General features: G+C 34.5%; 2 non-coding genes across 2 annotated transcripts; both read left to right on the top strand.

Annotated features, from left to right (window-relative positions):
• The first annotated feature begins 3,748 nt into the window (after positions 1 to 3,748).
• TRNAS-ACU (transfer RNA serine (anticodon ACU)) lies at positions 3,749 to 3,822 on the top strand. The gene has a single exon. It is a non-coding gene; the product is annotated as a tRNA-Ser (tRNA).
• Positions 3,823 to 5,388: 1,566 nt separating this feature from the next.
• Positions 5,389 to 5,462, top strand: TRNAS-ACU (transfer RNA serine (anticodon ACU)). The gene has a single exon. It is a non-coding gene; the product is annotated as a tRNA-Ser (tRNA).
• Positions 5,463 to 13,196: the final 7,734 nt, after the last annotated feature.

The following is a 13,196-nucleotide window of genomic DNA, read 5'->3' on the forward strand; positions in this document are numbered from 1 at the left end:
TGCCTACCTCTGGGTTATGGGCCCAGCATGCTTCCATTGCAGTACTCTGCTGCACATGTAAGTGCAAGAGATCCTGAAGCACTCACTCATCATGGGAAAGTACCAATGTGTTTCTTCGTTGGTTGATGGAAGAAACATCTTACAAAAACTCTCCAGATTATTGACTTTTTAAAGTTTTTCTAGGAAAAGTTTTATATGAATGCTTATTAGCCTTTGTCAGTATGGACTTTTGCAAAGTGTCTCTGTGGCGCAATCAGTTAGTGTGCATGGCTATTAACCAAAAGGTTGGTGGTTCAATCCCACCCAGGGACGTAATTGACCTTGTTATCAGATTTTGGTGATCTTTAAGTAGACAAGTCAAAATTTCAAACCCCCTGTTCTGGTGTAGGGTACCTGGCCTTCTCTGATGTAATCAGAGTTAGATTTGATTCAGTGATTTTATAAAAACAGCTAGGAAGCACAATTTAGCAGTGGGTTGCAGAGAAAAAGAAATATGCTGGCAAAAAAAATCCAATTGAGTGATTAAACAGCTCTTCATTTTCTGGCTTTATTTTTATGCTAACAAATTTGTTCTCTGAAAAGTGTCCACAAAGCCAAGTCTCTGATTAACACCTTTGTAAAGATGGTTTTTCACCTATTACTAAATTAAACTTGCTTCATTGGAAAGGCAGCAAGATGCATCCTCATTTCAATGTCTACTGAAATAATACAGGTTGACACCAGGAAACATTAACGCCACTGCATCCTTGCTGCTTTCTCATGTGGAAGTCTGTTTAGTGTGAAAACAAGGTGATATCTAATTAGCACACAGGTAAGGAATTAAGAAAATCTTTATTTAAGGGTGAAAATGTTTCTCACAAAATCGTTGCCCCAATGCATCATTGAAATTCAAGCTGGAAAGATGATTTTAATATATCACTTGTACATTTTGTATTACTCTTCTGGTGACAATGTAGTTTGTTTTTGTCAATTACCATTTTAATAATAGGGTAAAGAAAATTAAGTGGATTTTTGAAAGAAAACAATACTTTTAATATACTATTAAAACAAATTAATATGGTAAAAGTTATTGTACTGTAAGTAAAAATAAAAGAGCCAACATATCAATCCCAGTTTTGGATTACTTTAATAAATCTAAAAAAAAAATGCATATAGCAGAGGATAGTTTCAATCTGCCTACCTCTGGGTTATGTGCCCAGCATGCTTCCATTGCTGTACTCTGCTGCACATGTAAGTGCAATAGATCCTGAAGCACTCACTCATCATGGGAAAGTACCAATGTGTTTCTTCGTTGGTTGATGGAAGAAACATCTTACAAAAACTCTCCAGATTATTGACTTTTTAAAGTTTTTCTAGGAAACGTTTTAGATGAATGCTTATTAGCCTTTGTCAGTATGTACTTTTGCAAAGTGTCTCTGTGGCGCAATCAGTTAGTGTGTATGGCTATTAACCAAAAGGTTGGTGGTTCAATCCCACCCAGGGACGTAATTGACCTTGCTATCAGATTTTGGTGATCTTTAAGTAGACAAGTCAAAATTTCAAACCCACTCTTATGGTGTAGGGTACCTGGCCTTCTCTGATGTAATCAGAGTTAGATTTGATTAAGTGATTTTATAAAAACAGCTAGGAAGCACAATTTAGCAGTGGGTTGCAGAGAAAAAGAAATATGCTGGCAAAAAAAATCCAATTGAGTGATTAAACAGCTCTTCATTTTCTGGCTTTATTTTTATGCTAACAAATTTGTTCTCTGAAAAGTGTCCACAAAGCCAAGTCTCTGATTAACACCTTTGTAAGGATGGTTTTTCACCTATTACTAAATTAAACTTGCTTCATTGGAAAGGCAGCAAGATGCATCCTCATTTCAATGTCTACTGAAATAATACAGGTTGACACCAGGAAACATTAACGCCACTGCATCCTTGCTGCTTTCTCATGTGGAAGTCTGTTTAATGTGAAAACAAGGTGATATCTAATTAGCACACAGGTAAGGAATTAAGAAAATCTTTATTTAAGGGTGAAAATGTTTCTCACAAAATCGTTGCCCCAATGCATCATTGAAATTCAAGCTGGAAAGATGATTTTAATATATCACTTGTACATTTTGTATTGCTCTTCTGGTGACAATGTAGTTTGTTTTTGTCAATTACCATTTTAATAATAGGGTAAAGAAAATTAAGTGGATTTTTAAAAGAAAACAATACTTTCAATATACTATTAAAACAAATTAAAATGGTAAAAGTTATTGTACTTTAATGAAAAATAAAAGAGCAAAAATATCAATCACAGTTTTGGATTACTTTAATTAACAAAAAAAATGCATATAGCAGAGGATAGTTTTAATCTGCCTACCTCTGGGTTATGGGCCCAGCATGCTTCCATTGCAGTACTCTGCTGCACATGTAAGTGCAAGAGATCCTGAAGCACTCACTCATCATGGGAAAGTACCAATGTGTTTCTTCGTTGGTGGATGGAAGAAACATCTTACAAAAACTCTCCAGATTATTGACTTTTTAAAGTTTTTCTAGGAAACGTTTTAGATGAATGCTTATTAGCCTTTGTCAGTATGTACTTTTGCAAAGTGTCTCTGTGGCGCAATCAGTTAGTGTGTACGGCTATAAACCAAAAGGTTGGTGGTTCAATCCCACCCAGGGACGTAATTGACCTTGTTATCAGATTTTGGTGATCTTTAAGTAGACAAGTCAAAATTTCAAACCCCCTGTTCTGGTGTAGGGTACCTGGCCTTCTCTGATGTAATCAGAGTTAGATTTGATTCAGTGATTTTATAAAAACAGATAGGAAGCACAATTTAGCAGTGGTTTGCAGAGAAAAAGAAATATGCTGGCAGAAAAAATCAATTGAGTGATTAAACAGCTCTTCATTTTCTGGCTTTATTTTTATGCTAACAAATTTGTTCTTTGAAAAGTGTCCACAAAGCCAAGTCTCTGATTAACACCTTTGTAGGGATGGTTTTTCACCTATTACTAAATTAAACTTGCTTCATTGGAAAGGCAGCAAGATGCATCCTCATTTCAATGTCTACTGAAATAATACAGGTTGACACCAGGAAACATTAACGCCACTGCATCCTTGCTGCTTTCTCATGTAGAAGTCTGTTTAATGTGAAAACAAGGTGATATCTAATTAGCACACAGGTTAGGAATTAAGAAAATCTTTATTTAAGGGTGAAGATGTTTCTCACAAAATTGTTGCCCCAATGCATCATTGAAATTCAAGCTGGAAAGATGATTTTAATATATCACTTGTACATTTTGTATTGCTCTTCTGGTGACAATGTAGTTTGTTTTTGTCAATTACCCTTTTAATAATAGGGTAAAGAAAATTAAGTGGATTTTTTAAAGAAAACTATACTGTCAATATACTATTAAAACAAATTAAAATGGTAAAAGTTATTGTACTTTAAGTAAAAATAAAAGAGCAAAAATATCAATCCCAGTTTTGATTACTTAAATTAACAAAAAAAATGCATATAGCAAAGGATAGTTTCAATCTGCCTACCTCTGGGTTATGGGCCCAGCATGCTTCCATTGCAGTACTCTGCTGCACATGTAAGTGCAAGAGATCCTGAAGCACTCACTCATCATGGGAAAGTACCAATGTGTTTCTTCGTTGGTTGATGGAAGAAACATCTTACAAAAACTCTCCAGATTATTGACTTTTTAAAGTTTTTCTAGGAAACGTTCTAGATGTATGCTTATTAGCCTTTGTCAGTATGTACTTTTTGCAAAGTGTCTCTGTGGCGCAATCGGTTAGTGTGTCTGGCTACTAACCAAAAGGTTGGTGGTTCAATCCCACCCAGGGACGTAATTGACCTTGTTATCAGATTTTGGTGATCTTTAAGTAGACAAGTCAAAATTTCAAACCCCCTGTTATGGTGTAGGGTACCTGGCCTTTTCTGATGTAATCAGAGTTAGATTTGATTCAGTGATTTAATAAAAACAGCTAGGAAGCACAATTTAGCAGTGGGTTGCAGAGAAAAAGAAATATGCTGGCAAAAAAAATCCAATTGAGTGATTAAACAGCTCTTCATTTTCTGGCTTTAATTTTATGCTAACAAATTTGTTCTCTGAAAAGTGTCCACAAAGCCAAGTCTCTGATTAACACCTTTGTAGGGATGGTTTTTCACCTATTACTAAATTAAACTTGCTTCATTGGAAAGGCAGCAAGATGCATCCTCATTTCAATGTCTACTGAAATAATACAGGTTGACATCAGGAAACATTAACGCCACTGCATCCTTGCTGCTTTCTCATGTAGAAGTCTGTTTATTGTGAAAACAAGGTGATATCTAATTAGCACACAGGTAAGGAATTAAGTAAATCTTTATTTAAGGGTGAAGATGTTTCTCACAAAATCGTTGCCCAAATGCATAATTGAAATTCAAGCTGGAAAGATGATTTTAATATATCACTTGTACATTTTGTATTGCTCTTCTGGTGACAATGTAGTTTGTTTTTGTCAATTACCCTTTTAATAATAGGGTAAAGAAAATTAAGTGGATTTTTTAAAGAAAACTATACTGTCAATATACTATTAAAACAAATTAAAATGGTAAAAGTTATTGTACTTTAAGTAAAAATAAAAGAGCAAAAATATCAATCCCAGTTTTGATTACTTAAATTAACAAAAAAAATGCATATAGCAAAGGATAGTTTCAATCTGCCTACCTCTGGGTTATGGGCCCTGTATGCTTCCATTGCAGTACTCTGCTGCACATGTAAGTGCAAGAGATCCTGAAGCACTCACTCATCATGGGAAAGTACCAATGTGTTTCTTCATTTGTTGATGGAAGAAACATCTTACAAAAACTCTCCAGATTATTAATCGTTGCCCCAATGCATCATTGAAATTCAAGCTGGAAAGATGATTTTAATATATCACTTGTACATTTTGTATTGCTCTTCTGGTGACAATGTAGTTTGTTTTTGTCAATTACCATTTTAATAATAGGGTAAAGAAAATTAAGTGGATTTTTAAAAGAAAACAATACTTTCAATATACTATTAAAACAAATTAAAATGGTAAAAGTTATTGTACTTTAATGAAAAATAAAAGAGCAAAAATATCAATCCCAGTTTTGGATTACTTTAATTAACAAAAAAAATGCATATAGCAGAGGATAGTTTTAATCTGCCTACCTCTGGGTTATGGGCCCAGCATGCTTCCATTGCAGTACTTTGCTGCACATGTAAGTGCAAGAGATCCTGAAGCACTCAGTCATCAATGGAAAGTACCAATGTGTTTCTTCGTTGGTTGATGGAAGAAACATTTTACAAAAACTCTCCAAATTATTGACTTTTTAAAGTTTTTCTAGGAAACGTTCTAGATGTATGCTTATTAGCCTTTGTCAGTATGTACTTTTTGCAAAGTGTCTCTGTGGCGCAATCGGTTAGTGTGTCTGGCTACTAATCAAAAGGTTGGTGGTTCAATCCCACCCAGGGACGTAATTGACCTTGTTATCAGATTTTGGTGATCTTTAAGTAGACAAGTCAAAATTTAAAACCCCCTGTTATGGTGTAGGGTACCTGGCCTTCTCTGATGTAATCAGAGTTAGATTTGATTCATTGATTTTATAAAAACAGCTAGGAAGCACAATTTAGCAGTGGGTTGCAGAGATAAAGAAATATGCTGGCAAAAAAAATCCAATTGAGTGATTAAACAGCTCTTCATTTTCTGGCTTTATTTTTATGCTAACAAATTTGTTCTCTGAAAAGTGTCCACAAAGCCAAGTCTCTGATTAACACCTTTGTAAAGATGGTTTTTAACCTATTACTAAATTAAACTTGCTTCATTGGAAAGGCAGCAAGATGCATCCTCATTTCAATGTCTACTGAAATAATACAGGTTGACACCAGGAAACATTAACGCCACTGCATCCTTGCTGCTTTCTCATGTGGAAGTCTGTTTAATGTTAAAACAAGGTGATATCTAATTAGCACACAGGTAAGGAATTAAGAAAATCTTTATTTAAGGGTGAAGATGTTTCTCACAAAATCGTTGCCCCAATGCATCATTGAAATTCAAGCTGGAAAGATGATTTTAATATATCACTTGTACATTTTGTATTGCTCTTCTGGTGACAATGTAGTTTGTTTTTGTCAATTACCCTTTTAATAATAGGGTAAAGAAAATTAAGTGGATTTTTTAAAGAAAACTATACTGTCAATATACTATTAAAACAAATTAAAATGGTAAAAGTTATTGTACTTTAAGTAAAAATAAAAAAGCAAAAATATCAATCCCAGTTTTGATTACTAAAATTAACAAAAAAAAAATGCATATAGCAGAGGATAGTTTCAATCTGCCTACCTCTGGGTTATGTGCCCAGCATGCTTCCATTGCTGTACTCTGCTGCACATGTAAGTGCAATAGATCCTAAAGCACTCACTCATCATGGGAAAGTACCAATGTGTTTCTTCGTTGGTTGATGGAAGAAACATCTTACAAAAACTCTCCAGATTATTGACTTTTTAAAGTTTTTCTAGGAAACATTTTAGATGAATGCTTATTAGCCTTTGTCAGTATGGACTTTCGCAAAGTGTCTCTGTGGCGCAATCAGTTAGTGTGCACGGCTATTAACCAAAAGGTTGGTGGTTCAATCCCACCCAGGGACGTAATTGACCTTGTTATCAGATTTTGGTGATCTTTAAGTAGACAAGTCAAAATTTCAAATCCCCCTGTTCTGGTGTAGGGTACCTGGCCTTCTCTGATGTAATCAGACTTAGATTTGATTCATTGATTTTATAAAAACAGCTAGGAAGCACAATTTAGCAGTGGGTTGCAGAGAAAAAGAAATATGCTGGCAAAAAAAATCCAATTGAGTGATGAAACAGCTCTTCATTTTCTGGCTTTATTTTTATGCTAACAAATTTGTTCTCTGAAAAGTGTCCACAAAGCCAAGTCTCTGATTAACACCTTTGTAGGGATGGTTTTTCACCTATTACTAAATTAAACTTGCTTCATTGGAAAGGCAGCAAGATGCATCCTCATTTCAATTTCTACTGAAATAATACAGGTTGACACCAGGAAACATTAACGCCACTGCATCCTTGCTGCTTTCTCATGTGGAAGTCTGTTTAATGTGAAAACAAGGTGATATCTAATTAGCACACAGGTAAGGAATTAAGAAAATCTTTATTTAAGGGTGAAGATGTTTCTCACAAAATCGTTGCCCCAATGCATCATTGAAATTCAAGCTGGAAAGATGATTTTAATATATCACTTGTACATTTTGTATTGCTCTTCTGGTGACAATGTAGTTTGTTTTTGTCAATTACCCTTTTAATAATAGGGTAAAGAAAATTAAGTGGATTTTTTAAAGAAAACTATACTGTCAATATACTATTCAAACAAATTAAAATGGTAAAAGTTATTGTACTTCAAGTAAAAATAAAAGAGCAAAAATATCAATCCCAGTTTTGATTACTTAAATTAACAAAAAAAATGCATATAGCAAAGGATAGTTTCAATCTGCCTACCTCTGGGTTATGGGCCCAGCATGCTTCCATTGCAGTACTCTGCTGCACATGTAAGTGCAAGAGATCCTGAAGCACTCACTCATCATGGGAAAGTACCAATGTGTTTCTTCGTTGGTTGATGGAAGAAACATTTTACAAAAACTCTCCAGATTATTGACTTTTTAAAGTTTTTCTAGGAAACGTTCTAGATGTATGCTTATTAGCCTTTGTCAGAATGTATTTTTAGCGAAGTGTCTCTGTGGCGCAATCGGTTAGTGTATCCGGCTACTAACCAAAAGGTTGGTGGTTCAATCCCACCCAGGGACGTAATTGACCTTGTTATCAGATTTTGGAGATCTTTAAGTAGACAAGTCAAAATTTCAAACCCCCTGTTATGGTGTAGGGTACCTGGCCTTTTCTGATGTAATCAGAGTTAGATTTGATTCAGTGATTTAATAAAAACAGCTAGGAAGCACAATTTAGCAGTGGGTTGCAGAGAAAAAGAAATATGCTGGCAAAAAAAATCCAATTGAGTGATTAAACAGCTCTTCATTTTCTGGCTTTATTTTTATGCTAACAAATTTGTTCTCTGAAAAGTGTCCACAAAGCCAAGTCTCTGATTAACACCTTTGTAGGGATGGTTTTTCACCTATTACTAAATTAAACTTGCTTCATTGGAAAGGCAGCAAGATGCATCCTCATTTCAATGTCTACTGAAATAATACAGGTTGACACCAGGAAACATTAACGCCACTGCATCCTTGCTGCTTTCTCATGTAGAAGTCTGTTTATTGTGAAAACAAGGTGATATCTAATTAGCACACAGGTAAGGAATTAAGTAAATCTTTATTTAAGGGTGAAGATGTTTCTCACAAAATCGTTGCCCAAATGCATAATTGAAATTCAAGCTGGAAAGATGATTTTAATATATCACTTGTACATTTTGTATTGCTCTTCTGGTGACAATGTAGTTTGTTTTTGTCAATTACCCTTTTAATAATAGGGTAAAGAAAATTAAGTGGATTTTTTAAAGAAAACTATACTGTCAATATACTATTAAAACAAATTAAAATGGTAAAAGTTATTGTACTTTAAGTAAAAATAAAAGAGCAAAAATATCAATCCCAGTTTTGATTACTTAAATTAACAAAAAAAATGCATATAGCAAAGGATAGTTTCAATCTGCCTACCTCTGGGTTATGGGCCCTGTATGCTTCCATTGCAGTACTCTGCTGCACATGTAAGTGCAAGAGATCCTGAAGCACTCACTCATCATGGGAAAGTACCAATGTGTTTCTTCATTGGTTGATGGAAGAAACATCTTACAAAAACTCTCCAGATTATTAATCGTTGCCCCAATGCATCATTGAAATTCAAGCTGGAAAGATGATTTTAATATATCACTTGTACATTTTGTATTGCTCTTCTGGTGACAATGTAGTTTGTTTTTGTCAATTACCATTTTAATAATAGGGTAAAGAAAATTAAGTGGATTTTTAAAAGAAAACAATACTTTCAATATACTATTAAAACAAATTAAAATGGTAAAAGTTATTGTACTTTAATGAAAAATAAAAGAGCAAAAATATCAATCCCAGTTTTGGATTACTTTAATTAACAAAAAAAATGCATATAGCAGAGGATAGTTTTAATCTGCCTACCTCTGGGTTATGGGCCCAGCATGCTTCCATTGCAGTACTTTGCTGCACATGTAAGTGCAAGAGATCCTGAAGCACTCAGTCATCAATGGAAAGTACCAATGTGTTTCTTCGTTGGTTGATGGAAGAAACATTTTACAAAAACTCTCCAGATTATTGACTTTTTAAAGTTTTTCTAGGAAACGTTCTAGATGTATGCTTATTAGCCTTTGTCAGTATGTACTTTTTGCAAAGTGTCTCTGTGGCGCAATCGGTTAGTGTGTCCGGCTACTAATCAAAAGGTTGGTGGTTCAATCCCACCCAGGGACGTAATTGACCTTGTTATCAGATTTTGGTGATCTTTAAGTAGACAAGTCAAAATTTAAAACCCCCTGTTATGGTGTAGGGTACCTGGCCTTCTCTGATGTAATCAGAGTTAGATTTGATTCATTGATTTTATAAAAACAGCTAGGAAGCACAATTTAGCAGTGGGTTGCAGAGATAAAGAAATATGCTGGCAGAAAAAATCCAATTGAGTGATTAAACAGCTCTTCATTTTCTGGCTTTATTTTTATGCTAACAAATTTGTTCTCTGAAAAGTGTCCACAAAGCCAAGTCTCTGATTAACACCTTTGTAAAGATGGTTTTTAACCTATTACTAAATTAAACTTGCTTCATTGGAAAGGCAGCAAGATGCATCCTCATTTCAATGTCTACTGAAATAATACAGGTTGACACCAGGAAACATTAACGCCACTGCATCCTTGCTGCTTTCTCATGTGGAAGTCTGTTTAATGTGAAAACAAGGTGATATCTAATTAGCACACAGGTAAGGAATTAAGAAAATCTTTATTTAAGGGTGAAGATGTTTCTCACAAAATCGTTGCCCCAATGCATCATTGAAATTCAAGCTGGAAAGATGATTTTAATATATCACTTGTACATTTTGTATTGCTCTTCTGGTGACAATGTAGTTTGTTTTTGTCAATTACCCTTTTAATAATAGGGTAAAGAAAATTAAGTGGATTTTTTAAAGAAAACTATACTGTCAATATACTATTAAAACAAATTAAAATGGTAAAAGTTATTGTACTTTAAGTAAAAATAAAAAAGCAAAAATATCAATCCCAGTTTTGATTACTAAAATTAACAAAAAAAAATGCATATAGCAGAGGATAGTTTCAATCTGCCTACCTCTGGGTTATGTGCCCAGCATGCTTCCATTGCTGTACTCTGCTGCACATGTAAGTGCAATAGATCCTAAAGCACTCACTCATCATGGGAAAGTACCAATGTGTTTCTTCGTTGGTTGATGGAAGAAACATCTTACAAAAACTCTCCAGATTATTGACTTTTTAAAGTTTTTCTAGGAAAAGTTTTAGATGAATGCTTATTGGCCTTTGTCAGTATGTACTTTTGCAAAGTGTCTCTGTGGCGCAATCAGTTAGTGTGTATGGCTATTAACCAAAAGGTTAGTGGTTCAATCCCACCCAGGGACGTAATTGACCTTGTTATCAGATTTTGGTGATCTTTAAGTAGACAAGTCAAAATTTCAAACCCCCTCTTATGGTGTAGGGTACCTGGCCTTCTCTGATGTAATCAGAGTTAGATTTGATTCAGTGATTTTATAAAAACAGCTAGGAAGCACAATTTAGCAGTGGGTTGCAGAGAAAAAGAAATATGCTGGCAAAAAAAATCCAATTGAGTGATTAAACAGCTCTTCATTTTCTGGCTTTATTTTTATGCTAACAAATTTGTTCTCAGAAAAGTGTCCACAAAGCCAAGTCTCTGATTAACACCTTTGTAAGGATGGTTTTTCACCTATTACTAAATTAAACTTGCTTCATTGGAAAGGCAGCAAGATGCATCCTCATTTCAATGTCTACTGAAATAATACAGGTTGACACCAGGAAACATTAACGCCACTGCATCCTTGCTGCTTTCTCATGTGGAAGTCTGTTTAATGTGAAAACAAGGTGATATCTAATTAGCACACAGGTAAGGAATTAAGAAAATCTTTATTTAAGGGTGAAAATGTTTCTCACAAAATCGTTGCCCCAATGCATCATTGAAATTCAAGCTGGAAAGATGATTTTAATATATCACTTGTACATTTTGTATTGCTCTTCTGGTGACAATGTAGTTTGTTTTTGTCAATTACCCTTTTAATAATAGGGTAAAGAAAATTAAGTGGATTTTTTTAAAGAAAACTATACTGTCAATATACTATTAAAACAAATTATAATGGTAAAAGTTATTGTACTTTAAGTAAAAATAAAAGAGCCAAAATATCAATCCCAGTTTTGGATTACTTTAATTAACAAAAAAAAATGCATATAGCAGAGGATAGTTTCAATCTGCCTACCGCTGGGTTATGGGCCCAGCATGCTTCCATTGCTGTACTCTGCTGCACATGTAAGTGCAAGAGATCCTGAAGCACTCACTCATCATGGGAAAGTACCAATGTGTTTCTTCGTTGGTTGATGGAAGAAACATCTTACAAAAACTCTCCAGATTATTGACTTTTTAAAGTTTTTCTAGGAAACATTTTAGATGAATGCTTATTAGCCTTTGTCAGTATGGACTTTTGCAAAGTGTCTCTGTGGCGCAATCAGTTAGTGTGCACGGCTATTAACCAAAAGGTTGGTGGTTCAATCCCACCCAGGGACGTAATTGACCTTGTTATCAGATTTTGGTGATCTTTAAGTAGACAAGTCAAAATTTCAAATCCCCCTGTTCTGGTGTAGGGTACCTGGCCTTCTCTGATGTAATCAGAGTTAGATTTGATTCAGTGATTTTATAAAATCAGCTAGGAAGCACAATTTAGCAGTGGGTTGCAGAGAAAAAGAAATATGCTGGCAAAAAAAATCCAATTGAGTGATTAAACAGCTCTTAATTTTCTGGCTTTATTTTTATGCTAACAAATTTGTTCTCTGAAAAGTGTCCACAAAGCCAAGTCTCTGATTAACACCTTTGTAAGGATGGTTTTTAACCTATTACTAAATTAAACTTGCTTCATTGGAAAGGCAGCAAGATGCATCCTCATTTCAATGTCTACTGAAATAATACAGGTTGACACCAGGAAACATTAACGCCACTGCATCCTTGCTGCTTTCTCATGTGGAAGTCTGTTTAATGTGAAAACAAGGTGATATCTAATTAGCACACAGGTAAGGAATTAAGAAAATCTTTATTTAAGGGTGAAAATGTTTCTCACAAAATCGTTGCCCCAATGCATCATTGAAATTCAAGCTGGAAATATGATTTTAATATATCACTTGTACATTTTGTATTGCTCTTCTGGTGACAATGTAGTTTGTTTTTGTCAATTACCATTTTAATAATAGGGTAAAGAAAATTAAGTGGATTTTTGAAAGAAAACAATACTGTCAATATACTATTAAAACAAATTAAAATGGTAAAAGTTATTGTACTGTAAGTAAAAATAAAAGAGCCAACATATCAATCCCAGTTTTGGAATACTTTAATTAACAAAAACAAATGCATATAGCAGAGGATAGTTTCAATCTGCCTACCTCTGGGTTATGTGCTCAGCATGCTTCCATTGCTGTACTCTGCTGCACATGTAAGTGCAATAGATCCTGAAGCACTCACTCATCATGGGAAAGTACCAATGTGTTTCTTCGTTGGTTGATGGAAGAAACATCTTACAAAAACTCTCCAGATTATTGACTTTTTAAAGTTTTTCTAGGAAACGTTTTAGATGAATGCTTATTAGCCTTTGTCAGTATGTACTTTTGCAAAGTGTCTCTGTGGCGCAATCAGTTAGTGTGTATGGCTATTAACCAAAAGGTTGGTGGTTCAATCCCACCCAGGGACGTAATTGACCTTGTTATCAGATTTTGGTGATCTTTAAGTAGACAAGTCAAAATTTCAAACCCCCTCTTATGGTGTAGGGTACCTGGCCTTCTCTGATGTAATCAGAGTTAGATTTGATTCAGTGATTTTATAAAAACAGCTAGGAAGCACAATTTAGCAGTGGGTTGCAGAGAAAAAGAAATATGCTGGCAAAAAAATCCAATAGAGTGATTAAACAGCTCTTCATTTTCTGGCTTTATTTTTA

This window comes from Pseudophryne corroboree, assembly GCF_028390025.1.
Source record: "Pseudophryne corroboree isolate aPseCor3 chromosome 7 unlocalized genomic scaffold, aPseCor3.hap2 SUPER_7_unloc_4, whole genome shotgun sequence".
In the NCBI taxonomy this organism is placed as follows: Eukaryota; Metazoa; Chordata; class Amphibia; order Anura; family Myobatrachidae; genus Pseudophryne; species Pseudophryne corroboree.